Source organism: Coregonus clupeaformis, unplaced genomic scaffold, assembly GCF_020615455.1.
Source record: "Coregonus clupeaformis isolate EN_2021a unplaced genomic scaffold, ASM2061545v1 scaf1682, whole genome shotgun sequence".
Taxonomy (NCBI): Eukaryota; Metazoa; Chordata; class Actinopteri; order Salmoniformes; family Salmonidae; genus Coregonus; species Coregonus clupeaformis.
This window is the reverse complement of record NW_025535136.1, coordinates 73626-88062: the sequence shown is the minus strand read 5'-3', so window position 1 is coordinate 88062 and position 14437 is coordinate 73626. Positions and strand designations below refer to the sequence as shown.

The 14437-nt window shown below is 47.1% G+C and overlaps 1 pseudogene; it reads right to left on the bottom strand.

The window, feature by feature from the left end:
- Window positions 1-14437, bottom strand: part of LOC121546631 — a 73923-nt pseudogene that overhangs the window by 24292 nt on the left and 35194 nt on the right.

Here is a 14437-nt window from a genome sequence, read left to right as displayed (position 1 = left end):
GACTTGTTCCCTCTCCATAATCCACAGGAGTACGGACTTGTTCCCTCTCCATAATCCACAGGAGTACGGACTTGTTCCCTCTCCATAATCCACAGGAGTACAGACTTGTTCCCTCTCCATAATCCACAGGAGTACGGACTTGTTCCCTCTCCATAATCCACAGGAGTACGGACTTGTTCCCTCTCCATAATCCACAGGAGTACGGACTTGTACCCTCTCCATAATCCACAGGAGTACGGACTTGTACCCTCTCCATAATCCACAGGAGTACGGACTTGTTCCCTCTCCATAATACAAACGTGCACAGGAACAGCATGGATGCCAAGAATGGAAGTTACTTGTACGTTTTTTTAAAGTGTATTTTCGACTTCCTGGAATGGCAGCTACCGGAAACACCCATTTCCACTAGCATTAACTACATTCTCCAAAAATGCTAACCATATTATTCTGGACGTCGCTAAATAACTAGCTTGCAATTATTTTATTTTTGATTTGGAGGAAACAGCCCAGGGAAGTCAAAAATAAGAAGAACACATTCATTCATTCTTGTTCACAGGATTCTGCCTTGTGCACAAGATTGATTGATGGGATTACCACTGTGTGTGTGTGTATGTGTGTGTGTACCTGGCACCAGGGCTTGGGCAGCCTGCGGTGTTTCCTCTGGTAGCTGTGTAGAGCCTGGAAGCCCAGGTGAAGCTGTCCTGGTCGCTCAAACTTAGCAAAGTCTGTCAGAACAAACTCTGGCTCAGCCATGGAAGTGGTGAAGGATTTCTACAGAGGGGGGGGACGTGTGCAAGAGAGAGAAGGCGAGACGCATGTGAATTAACTCACCCTTTCTTCCGCCAAGTAATAGTGGACTATGCACCGTTGGAGATTACTTTACTGGTGAAATCACTGCACACATTCAGAGTCCCAAATGATCATGATTAGTCAGACACTGAAGTTTTGCAACCTGAACATTTGACCAGGCTTGTACCACTACGTTAAACATTGTTGTAGATGGCAGTAACTGTCTGCCACGTCACAGTAACAGAACGGTTTAATGAAAACCACCACATGCTCACCTGACACAATGACCCGAGGACAACGTGAGGTACTTACGAAGGCCACCTTCTTGGGCATCTTGACCTGAGAGACGATGCCTCCCCTGGCGTAGTCAGAGAACCCTGTGGTGTCACAGATACTGAAGGTGTATGGGCCTGGACGGAGAGAGAGAGCAAGGAGATGAGGAGAGTATTGACTTTAGAAGACTTCTTCCATTCACTCAAGAGTACTGAATAGAATACGCCCTGATACCATGACAGTAGCCTGGTGCCAGGACTGTGAGAGACGTCTAGCTAGATCCTAGGGTCATTGTCACGGCAGTACTAAGTTATGTTGACGGAGCTATGGCTCTAACCCAAGACAGCAAAGACAGATCTGAGACCAGGCTATGACCATCCTAAGTTATGTTGATGGCGCTAACAGACAGATCTGAGACCTGCTACAGGATAGGACTCACCCAGGGTCTTGATTTCTAACGGCTTGCAGCTGTTGAGCTCAGTCATGCCCTGCACCTCAGTGAAGATCACAAAGTCTCCGCTCTCAAACCCGTGGCGAGTCTCGTCCAGACACGTCACCACACCTGCTGCGTCCTACGGAGTGAGAAGCAGGGATGAGATCTGCACAACACGGGAAACCAGGAACAGAGGTTACCAGTTCCACTCAATGACAAGATGAAAAGAGATAAGAGACAGTACTAGGAAGACTGGAAACGTCACATATGATGAGTGGTCCTTCGTAGCTCAGTTGGTAGAGCGTGGCGCTTGTAACACCAGGGACGTGGTTCGACCACCCATACGTAAAAAATAGATGCGCGCATGACTGTAAGTCGCTTTGGATAAAAGCGTCTGCTAAATGACATATATTAAGTCAGTGGTTCCACAACAACTTTTCTTACCTAAACGCGGAACACATTTTGTCACTCTCCAGCTAAACAAATGATTGACCCTGGAACCGTCCCAGTCTTTCGCTGAGATACAGGTTAAGTTCAGGTGTAAAGAAGCTCCTAACCAGAGGGGCTTCCAGGTATCAAACAGCAGCTGGGTAATATCTAGGGTTTAGGCCAGGGCTGGGTAATATCTAGGGTTTAGGCCAGGCCTGGGTAATATCTAGGGTTTAGGCCAGGGCTGGGTAATATCTAGGGTTTAGGCCGGGGCAGGGTAATATCTAGGGTTTTAGGCCAGGGCTGGGTAATATCTAGGGTTTAGGCCAGGGCTGGGTAATATCTAGGGTTTAGGCCAGGGCTGGGTAATATCTAGGGTTTAGGCCAGGGCTGGGTAATATCTAGGGTTTAGGCCAGGGCTGGGTAATATCTAGGGTTTAGGCCAGGGCTGGGTAATATCTAGGGTTTAGGCCAGGGCTGGGTAATATCTAGGGTTTAGGCCAGGGCTGGGTAATATCTAGGGTTTAGGCCAGGGCTGGGTAATATCTAGGGTTTAGGCCAGGGCAGGGTAATATCTAGGGTTTAGGCCAGGGCAGGGTAATATCTAGGGTTTAGGCCAGGGCTGGGTAATATCTAGGGTTTAGGCCAGGGCTGGGTAATATCTAGGGTTTAGGCCAGGGCTGGGTAATATCTAGGGTTTAGGCCAGGGCTGGGTAATATCCAGCATCTACAGGCCAGGGCTGGGTAATATCGAGGGTTTAGGCCAGGGCTGGGTAATATCTAGGGTTTAGGCCAGGGCAGGGTAATATCTAGGGTTTAGGCCAGGGCTGGGTAATATCTAGGGTTTAGGCCAGGGCTGGGTAATATCTAGGGTTTAGGCCAGGGCTGGGTAATATCTAGGGTTTAGGCCAGGGCTGGGTAATATCTAGGGTTTAGGCCAGGGCTGGGTAATATCTAGGGTTTAGGCCAGGGCTGGGTAATATCTAGGGTTTAGGCCAGGGCTGGGTAATATCTAGGGTTTAGGCCAGGGCTGGGTAATATCTAGGGTTTAGGCCAGGCCTGGGTAATATCTAGGGTTTAGGCCAGGGCTGGGTAATATCGAGGGTTTAGGCCAGGGCTGGGTAATATCTAGGGTTTAGGCCAGGGCTGGGTAATATCTAGGGTTTAGGCCAGGGCTGGGTAATATCTAGGGTTTAGGCCAGGGCTGGGTAATATCTAGGGTTTAGGCCAGGGCTGGGTAATATCTAGGGTTTAGGCCAGGGCTGGGTAATATCTAGGGTTTAGGCCAGGGCTGGGTAATATCTAGGGTTTAGGCCAGGGCTGGGTAATATCTAGGGTTTAGGCCAGGGCTGGGTAATATCTAGGGTTTAGGCCAGGGCTGGGTAATATCGAGGGTTTAGGCCAGGGCTGGGTAATATCTAGGGTTTAGGCCAGGGCTGGGTAATATCGAGGGGTTTAGGCCAGGGCTGGGTAATATCTAGGGGTTTAGGCCAGGGCTGGGTAATATCTAGGGTTTAGGCCAGGGCTGGGTAATATCTAGGGTTTAGGCCAGGGCTGGGTAATATCTAGGGTTTAGGCCAGGGCTGGGTAATATCTAGGGTTTAGGCCAGGGCTGGGTAATATCTAGGGGTTTAGGCCAGGGCTGGGTAATATCTAGGGTTTAGGCCAGGGCTGGGTAATATCTAGGGTTTAGGCCAGGGCTGGGTAATATCTAGGGTTTAGGCCAGGGCTGGGTAATATCTAGGGTTTAGGCCAGGGCTGGGTAATATCTTGGGTTTAGGCCAGGGCTGGGTAATATCGAGGGTTTAGGCCAGGGCTGGGTAATATCTAGGGTTTAGGCCAGGGCTGGGTAATATCGAGGGTTTAGGCCAGGGCTGGGTAATATCTAGGGTTTAGGCCAGGGCTGGGTAATATCTAGGGTTTAGGCCAGGGCTGGGTAATATCTAGGGTTTAGGCCAGGGCTGGGTAATATCTAGGGTTTAGGCCAGGGCTGGGTAATATCTAGGGTTTAGGCCAGGGCAGGGTAATATCTAGGGTTTAGGCCAGGGCTGGGTAATATCTAGGGGTTTAGGCCAGGGCTGGGTAATATCTAGGGTTTAGGCCAGGGCTGGGTAATATCTAGGGTTTAGGCCAGGGCTGGGTAATATCTAGGGTTTAGGCCAGGGCTGGGTAATATCTAGGGTTTAGGCCAGGGCTGGGTAATATCTAGGGTTTAGGCCAGGGCTGGGTAATATCGAGGGTTTAGGCCAGGGCTGGGTAATATCTAGGGTTTAGGCCAGGGCTGGGTAATATCTAGGGTTTAGGCCAGGGCTGGGTAATATCTAGGGTTTAGCCCCCCCCTCCCCCCTCTCTTTCCACTCATAACAACAAAGATGACAGATCACATCTCCCTCTCTGACGAGCGGATTTGAGGTTTGGTCCAATAGAATCGGTCGTATGGACACCAAAACACATTGAGACAGTATTTTACTGTAATAGAGGAGAAGGTAACTTTTCTACCAATACCCTTTCTATGTCTCAACTTCTCAAATTGCATTTAGCAGAGCGGACACTACTAAAAATGAACATCAATTCTGTTGCGCACGACATTGCGGTACCACGTCCCGCTAGCAGCATTTTAGCCAAAGACTTTTGTGCAATAAGCATAAAATATAAAAATGTGCAATAAGCATGAAACACAATTGTTTTCCACATCTGAACAAAGTGGACAGGCTAACATGCTATTCAAACAGTTGGAGTTGGACAGAAGGGTGTGTTCATAACAATTCAACTGTTCTACTTTGTTAGCAAGCAAATATATCTAGTTAAAACGCACAAATATTATTCGCCCCCCAAATACCTACCCTCCCGTTATTGAAATGGTGAGAGGTTAGCATGTCTGCACTAACTGTAAGTTGCTCTGGATAAGAGCGTCTGCTAAATGACTAAAATGTAAATTTGTCCCTAAAATGGGGGGACTACGTACAAAAAGTGCTGTAATTTCTAAACGGTTCATCCGATATGTATGAAAAAACCCTCTAATTAAAGCTGACAGTCTGCACTTTAACCGCATAGTCATTGTATCATTTCAAATCCAAAGTACAGGAGTATCCCAATACTTTTGGAGCCCACCGTATCAAGCTTGTAAGGTTTTCCAGAGTTAGTCCTGCCCCCCCTCTACTTTTTCCACATTTTAGTGTTACCGCCTGAATTTTAGCAGGGTACTAACCTTGGTGATCATGGAGATCATGGAAGAGAGAGGCTGCTCTCCATTGGTATCAATCACCAGCATCTCCTCTCCAAAGTCACAGAAGAGCTGTCCGAAGAGTCCCCGTGTGTCAGCGATCACCAGCTTGATGCCGTTACTGTGACAGACCTCTCCAACACTCTGCTGCTCCTCTAGGGGGGAGTTGGTCAGGACTACAACCTGCAACACACAGACATGTTAAATCACACACCATAGAGTATACACTACAGTACATAGGGTGTTCACCCATAAAAACTATTATTTCATTCAATGTTAATAAATATATATAAACTCTGTAGAGAATGGTATAGTCCAACCCTCACCACCATATATGGCTCACACACACGTTAGTTAGACTATTTAAGTCAGAGAATTTAGCATGATTAGAGTGAATAGAATGTAATTATGGCCATGGTCAAAAATCTCAATGGAACTCTGTCACTGCTCCGCGCCGTTACTTCGAACGTCAACTGACAAGCTATCCAGTGGCTGCAGGTTCGTGTGTGATAACAGGTTTTTTTCCCTAAATGAAATCTGCGGAATACAAAACTGGGTCTATATTTATTAAATGTACAAAGCTAACAGACTGGCACACGTAGCCTACATTACAATACATACACACAAACTATCTAGGTCAAATAGGGGAGAGGCGTTGTGTCGTGAGGTGTTGCTTAATCTGTTTTTTGAAACCAGGTTTGCTGTTAATTTGAGCAATATGAGATGGAACGGAGTTCCATGCAATAATGGCTCTATATAATACTGTACGCTTTCTTGAATTTGTTCTGGATTTGTGGACTGTGAAAAGACTCCTGGTGGCATGTCTGGTTGGTAAGTGTGTGTGTCAGAGCTGTGTGTAAGTTGACTATGCAAACAATTTGGGATTCAACACAATGTTTCTTATAAAAATAAAAAGTGATTCACCGTCTCTCCTCAACTCTTAACCAAGAGAGACTGGCATGCATAGTATTTATATCAGCCCTCTGATTACAATGAAGAGCAAGACGAACTAGGCCTTTCCTTTGTAGCAATCGACCACACGACTGGACAATAATCAAGATAAGACAAAACTAGAGCCTGCAGAACTTGCTTTGTGGAGTGTGGTGTCAAAAAAAGCAGAGCATCTGTTTTACGGACAGACCTCTCCCAATCTTTACAACCATTGAATCTATATGGTTTTGACCATTAGTTTACAATCTAAGGTAACACCAAGTAATTTAGTCTCCTAAACTTGTTCAACAGCCACACCATTCATTACCAGATTCAGCTGAGGTCTAGAACTTAGGGAATGATTTGTACCAAATACAATGCTCTTAATTATAGAGATGTTCAGGACCAGTTTATTAGTGGCCACCCATTCCAAAACAGACTGCAACTCTTTGTTAAGGGTTTCAGTGACTTCATTAGCTGTGGTTGCTGATGCGTATATGGTTGAATCATCAGCATACATGGACACACATGCTTTGTTTAACCTCTACGGGATCGGTGTCCTGTATACGGGACGGTTGAGCCAACGTGCGCTAATGTGATTAGCATGACTGTTGTAAGTAACAGCAAACTTTCCAGGACATAGACATGTCTTATATGGGCAGAAAGCTTAAATTCTTGTTAATTTAACTGCACTGTCCAATTTACAGTAGCTATTACAGTGAAAAACGACCATGCTATTGTTTGAGGAGAGTGCACAACAACAAAAAACGTATCATCACCTCTGAAGGTAAGTAATGTACTTGCATTCAGTAATCTTGCTCTGATTTGTCATCCTGAGGGTCCCAGAGATAAAATGTAGCATAGTTTTGTTTGATTAAATCAATTTTATATTCCAATGTAGGAACTGGGTTGTACAGTTTGAACCCCTGCTATCTCTGGCTCCACACCCACCCCGCCCGGCCATCTAGATCTGTGAAAGTTATTGTATAAGCTAATGATCCATCATGTATGACATTCCTGGGAGTGTGTAAACTTAAAATGTGTTTAATTTTTGTATTTTCTCTATAGTTGTATACTTGAAAATGTATCAATTGACCAATTCGGCACATTTGGGCAGACTTGATACAAAATAGTCCAGTATTGCAATGCTTCACTGGATCAATCTAAAACTTTGCACACACACTGCTGCCATCAGGTGGGCAAAATCTAAATTGCGCCTAAACCGCAATATTATATTATGGCCTTTCTCTTGCATTTCAAATATGGAACATAAAATAAATAGAAAACGCATGTTTTTTTGTTTGTGTTATCTTTTACCAGATCTAATGTTATATTCTCCTACATTAATTTCACATTTCCACAAACTTCAAAGTGTTTCCTTTCAAATTGTCTCAAGAATATGTATATCCTTGCTTCAGGTCCTGAGCTACAGGCAGTTAGATTTGGGTATGTCATTTTAGGCAAAAATTGAAAAAAAGGGTCCGATCCTTAAGAGGTTAATGCCAGTGGCAGGTCATTGGTAAAAAATAGAAAAGAGAAGAGGGCCTAAAGAGCTGCCCTGCGGTACACCACACTTTACATGTTTGACATTAGAGAAGCTTCTATTAAAGAAAGCTTCCATTAGATAGATTGCCATATCGTGGATTCAGAGCTGAGGTTGAAAAGCCATAACACATACATTTTCTCAACAGGTTAAGGTCAATAATATCAAAAGGCTGGACTGAAATCTAACAGTACAGCTCCCACAATCTTCTTATCAATTTCTCAATATGCACTCACTAACTGTAAGTCGCTCTGGATAAGAGCGTCTGCTAAATGACTCAAATGTAAAAATGAGTAGCTGCTGCCTTGGCAGGAACAATGGGGATTCTTAAAAATACAAATGGTAATTATTAATTTGAATCTCTGTTGATAAACTGGGTAAATCAAGACTAGGCCCATCCACAATTCAGGTTAGGGTTAGGGTCAGGGTTAGGGTTACAGGTGAACGCATATTCAATAGGAGTGTGGATGCATTGAGTTATTGAGGTTGATTTCATGGGGCTACAGATGACAAACAATCGGATTACAGTCAGGACTTATTTTATTGTACTGATCAACAACATTTGCATAGAAGTAGCTTATTTTATATAAATGTGTGCCCTCTTTAACCAGTAATGACGAGGCAGTCAGTTCACTGAGGCAATACATAATCTTTGGGAGAGACGTGAGAGGCCGAATAAGTGAATAAAAAAAGATTTTGGTGGCAATCAGTTTTGAAATCAGCATATTTTGCGTTATGGTTTGCATATTATCACAAACAAAGTACTAGGGTAGTGAATTGATGTCAGCTTTTGCCGTCAGCTAGCAAGGAAAGTTAGCCTACAAAGACGTAAGCTACCGGTACCTTCTTGCATTGTAAAGCGTTCTAGCCTGTATGGGCATTGTTCTGTGAACAGGAATTAACAGTGTCAACATTTCTACATGCCGTGTCACATTATTAAAGTGTGTTAACTTCTGTGTAGCGTGAGTGGGGAGCTAGCATGATGCTGCCCAGACTCCCAGTGCAGCGTGCGTGAGTGGGGAGCTAGCATGATGCTGCCCAGACTCCCAGTGCAGCGTGAGTGGGGAGCTAGCATGATGCTGCCCAGACTCCCAGAGCAGCGTGAGTGGGGAGCTAGCATGATGCTGCCCAGACTCCCAGTGCAGCGTGAGTGGGAGCTAGCATGATGCTGCCCAGACTCCCTGTGCAGCGTGAGTGGGGGAGCTAGCATGATGCTGCCCAGACTCCCAGTGCAGCGTGAGTGGGGAGCTAGCATGATGCTGCCCAGACTCCCAGTGCAGCGTGAGTGGGGAGCTAGCATGATGCTGCCCAGACTTCCAGTGCAGCGTGAGTGGGGAGCTAGCATGATGCTGCCCAGACTCCCAGTGCAGCGTGAGTGGGGAGCTAGCATGATGCTGCCCAGACTCCCAGTGCAGCGTGAGTGGGGAGCTAGCATGATGCTGCCCAGACTCCCTGTGAGTTAGTGGAGTAGGCAGGGTGATCTATATTAAGGGGTGGGCTGGGCTGATTGACAGGATCCGTGGGTGATCTATATTAAGGGGGTGGGCTGGGCTGATTGACAGGATCCGTGAGACACATTTGACAGAAGTCCTGAAAATAAATTCTAGAACCGACCCATTTTTCATGTTCTAGTATGCAAAAAGTACCAAAGTCGGTATACCGTGCAACACTAGTCATCAGTGAGGGCTCCAGCGTAATGTAGTTTAACTAGGTACCGGGGTTGATGGGTAATGTAGTTTATAACCTACCTGGAACTGAGTCAGGTAGTCGTCGGTGAGGGCTCCAGTGTAGGCCACTACAGGTACGTAGCTGTTGAGCTCAGCCAGGCGAGTCTGAGACACCTCCGCCCTGTTCTTCCCCAGGTCCTCTTCACGCAGGTAGAACTGGAGACAGAGAGACAGGGTTAATACAGAGATAGGTCCTCTTCACGCAGGTAGAACCGGAGACAGAGAGACAGGGTTAATACAGAGATAGGTCCTCTTCACGCAGGTAGAACTGGAGACAGAGAGACAGGGTTAATACAGAGATAGGTCCTCCTCACGCAGGTAGAACTGGAGACAGAGAGACAGGGTTAATACAGAGATAGGTCCTCCTCACGCAGGTAGAACTGGAGACAGAGAGACAGGGTTAATACAGAGATAGGTCCTCTTCACGCAGGTAGAACTGGGAGACAGAGAGACAGGGTTAATACAGAGATAGGTCCTCTTCACGCAGGTAGAACTGGAGACAGAGAGACAGGGTTAATACAGAGATAGGTCCTCCTCACGCAGGTAGAACTGGAGACAGAGAGACAGGGTTAATACAGAGATAGGTCCTCCTCACGCAGGTAGAACTGGAGACAGAGAGACAGGGTTAATACAGAGATAGGTCCTCTTCACGCAGGTAGAACTGGAGACAGAGAGACAGGGTTAATACAGAGATAGGTCCTCTTCACGCAGGTAGAACTGGAGACAGAGAGACAGGGTTAATACAGAGATAGGTCCTCTTCACGCAGGTAGAACTGGAGACAGAGAGACAGGGTTAATACAGAGATAGGTCCTCCTCACGCAGGTAGAACTGGAGACAGAGAGACAGGGGTTAATACAGAGATAGGTCCTCCTCACGCAGGTAGAACTGGAGACAGAGAGACAGGGTTAATACAGAGATAGGTCCTCTTCACGCAGGTAGAACTGGAGACAGAGAGACAGGGTTAATACAGAGATAGGTCCTCTTCACGCAGGTAGAACTGGAGACAGAGAGACAGGGTTAATACAGAGATAGGTCCTCTTCACGCAGGTAGAACTGGAGACAGAGAGACAGGGTTAATACAGAGATAGGTCCTCCTCACGCAGGTAGAACTGGAGACAGAGAGACAGGGTTAATACAGAGATAGGTCCTCCTTACACAGGTAGAACTGGAGACAGAGAGACAGGGTTAATACAGAGATAGGTCCTCTTCACGCAGGTAGAACTGGAGACAGAGAGACAGGGTTAATACAGAGATAGGTCCTCCTTACACAGGTAGAACTGGAGACAGAGAGACAGGGTTAATACAGAGATAGGTCCTCTTCACGCAGGTAGAACTGGAGACAGAGAGACAGGGTTAATACAGAGATAGGTCCTCCTCACGCAGGTAGAACTGGAGACAGAGAGACAGGGTTAATACAGAGATAGGTCCTCCTTACACAGGTAGACCTAAATGGAACTAAAAACATGTTCCGATCAATATCACTATCAATATCATCTTGACCTGAGCATGCCCAAAGATAAGCTCCGCCAGACACACCATGTACCTGTGAGGAGAGGTCTCTCCACTCAGCCTGTCCCTGGTCGTGCAGGGTAACACTCTTGACTCCACCCAGGATGACATTCTTAGCGATCTCCACTCCAAGCCCTCTCAGCCCTGAGACCAGGACATTGGAGCTCTGCATGCGCTTCATAGCATCATGGCCCAACACGTAGCTACGGAGGAGAGAATACAGGCTTTATAAGACTACATAGCACCTTTATAACACTATGTCAGCCCCCGCAGCCCTGAGACCAGGACACTGGAGCTCTGCATGCGCTTCAACAAAACACTTGGCTTAGAGCTGTCTGGAGTACAGGCCTTCATGGCTTACAGCTGTCTGGAGTACAGGCCTTCATGGCTTACAGCTGTCTGGAGTACAGGCCTTCATGGCTTAGAGCTGTCTGGAGTACAGGCCTTCATGGCTTACAGCTGTCTGGAGTACAGGCCTTCATGGCTTACAGCTGTCTGGAGTACAGGCCTTCATGGCTTACAGCTGTCTGGAGTACAGGCCTTCATGGCTTACAGCTGTCTGGAGTACAGGCCTTCATGGCTTACAGCTGTCTGGAGTACAGGCCTTCATGGCTTACAGCTGTCTGGAGTACAGGCCTTCATGGCTTAGAAGCTGTCTGGAGTACAGGCCTTCATGGCTTAGAGCTGTCTGGAGTACAGGCCTTCATGGCTTACAGCTGTCTGGAGTACAGGCCTTCATGGCTTACAGCTGTCTGGGGTACAGGCCTTCATGGCTTACAGCTGTCTGGAGTACAGGCCTTCATGGCTTAGAGCTGTCTGGAGTACAGGCCTTCATGGCTTACAGCTGTCTGGAGTACAGGCCTTCATGGCTTACAGCTGTCTGGAGTACAGGCCTTCATGGCTTACAGCTGTCTGGAGTACAGGCCTTCATGGCTTACAGCTGTCTGGAGTACAGGCCTTCATGGCTTACAGCTGTCTGGAGTACAGGCCTTCATGGCTTACAGCTGTCTGGAGTACAGGCCTTCATGGCTTACAGCTTGTCTGGAGTACAGGCCTTCATGGCTTAGAGCTGTCTGGAGTACAGGCCTTCATGGCTTACAGCTGTCTGGAGTACAGGCCTTCATGGCTTAGAGCTGTCTGGAGTACAGGCCTTCATGGCTTACAGCTGTCTGGAGTACAGGCCTTCATGGCTTACAGCTGTCTGGAGTACAGGCCTTCATGGCTTACAGCTGTCTGGAGTACAGGCCTTCATGGCTTACAGCTGTCTGGAGTACAGGCCTTCATGGCTTACAGCTGTCTGGAGTACAGGCCTTCATGGCTTAGAGCTGTCTGGAGTACAGGCCTTCATGGCTTACAGCTGTCTGGAGTACAGGCCTTCATGGCTTACAGCTGTCTGGAGTACAGGCCTTCATGGCTTACAGCTGTCTGGAGTACAGGCCTTCATGGCTTACAGCTGTCTGGAGTACAGGCCTTCATGGCTTAGAGCTGTCTGGAGTACAGGCCTTCATGGCTTAGAGCTGTCTGGAGTACAGGCCTTCATGGCTTAGAGCTGTCTGGAGTACAGGCCTTCATGGCTTAGAGCTGTCTGGAGTACAGGCCTTCATGGCTTAGAGCTGTCTGGAGTACAGGCCTTCATGGCTTAGAGCTGTCTGGAGTACAGGCCTTCACGGCTTAGAGCTGTCTGGAGTACAGGCCTTCATGGCTTAGAGCTGTCTGGAGTACAGGCCTTCATGGCTTAGAGCTGTCTGGAGTACAGGCCTTCATGGCTTAGAGCTGTCTGGAGTACAGGCCTTCACGGCTTAGAGCTGTCTGGAGTACAGGCCTTCATGCGGTATAGATATGGTACTTACAGCTGTCTGGAGTACAGGCCTTCATCGATCTCAGCATCATTGCTATTCTTAGCCATGCCCTGGAGAGAACAAAACACGAGTGAAAACCAGTCAAACTAACCCAGCAGTGTGTGTGAGAGAGTTCAGTTCTGACAGAGTTGGAGGAGCAGAGTGTGTGTGTACGTACGTTGGCGGGTCTGTGAGAGAGTTCAGTTCTGACAGAGTTAGAGGAGCAGAGTGTGTGTGTACGTACGTTGGCGGGTGTGTGCGACAGTTCAGTTCTGACAGTTAGAGGAGCAGAGTGTGTGTGTACGTACGTTGGCGGGTCTGTGAGACAGTTCAGTTCTGACAGAGTTAGAGGAGGAGCAATGGGATCCCGTCTTCGTCTCTGAGTCTGACACGCGACGCTTCTTGGACAGCGGCGAGCTGGACATCTGAAACACACACAATTATTAAGTTGACAACCTAACACACCGACATACACACAGTTAGTCTGACAACATACCCAGTACCCGCCCCCTTTTTTGGAAGCGAACAACTATTTCATCCCTTCGCTATATCGGCATCGACCAGGTCACCCTCCCTAGGAGAGGGGGTGACCTTGACAATTGTTAAAAGGAGAGGCTGCAAGGCATTCCTTCGCAGTGCTTAAGGAGTCACTACAGACCCGGGTTCGATCCCAGGCTGTGTCACATCCGGCCGTGACCACGAGTCCCATAGAGCGCCGCACAATTGGCCCAGCGTTGTCCAGTTTAGGGGAGGGTTTGGCTGGGGGGGCTTTACTTGGCTCATCGCACTCTAGCGACTCCTTGTGGCGGGCTGGGCGCCTGCAGGCTGACCTCGGTCGTAAGTTGAACGGTGTTTCCTCCGAAACATTGGTGCGGCTGGCTTCCGGGTTAAGCGGGCGGGTGTTAAGAAGCGCAGATTGGCGGGTCACGTTTCGGAGGACACAACTCTACCTCCGCTTCTCTCGAGCCCGTTGGGGAGTCGCAGCGATGAGACAAGATCACAATTGGAGATCATAAAATTGGGGAGAAAAAGGGGGTAAAACACTATATATATATATATATATATAAAAAAATACATACAAAAAAACGAGGCCATCTGGATCTTTAATTTAAAGACCCTTGCACCCTTCGGTCTCAACGTAGACTTTAATCTGAAGCCATTCTTGTGATTTTGCTATTCATTTTAAATGTTAGTAGGCCTGTGTAGCCAAGTTGTACCTATGATCGTATATATATATATATATATATTTGTCATTATACCCTGGTGAAGACAGCTTGACTGTTGAATCGTTGGTTATTCAACTATTGTATCTGAGCATCTAGACCAGGGTTCTTCAATTCCGGTCCTGGAGGGCCGAAACACTTGTGTTTTTTATTTCTACCTGGTAGTTAATTGCACTCACCTGGTGTCCCAGGTCTGAATTAGCCCCTGATTAGAAGGAGAGGATGAAAAACAGGTGTTTCGGCCCCCTCCAGGACCGGAATTGAAGAACCCTGTCCTAGAGCGAGGCTCTCCTCTGAACTGGTAGAACAACTGACAGTGGTCCTAATATAGTGCCTTGCGAAAGTATTCACCCCTCTTGGCATTTTTTCTATTTTGTTGCATTACAACCTGTATTTTAAAATTGATTTTTGGGGGGGGATTTCATGTAATGGACATACATAAAAGTCCAAATTGGTGAAGTGAAAAATATATATAAACGGAAAAGTGGTGCATGCATATGTATTCACCCCCTTTGCTAT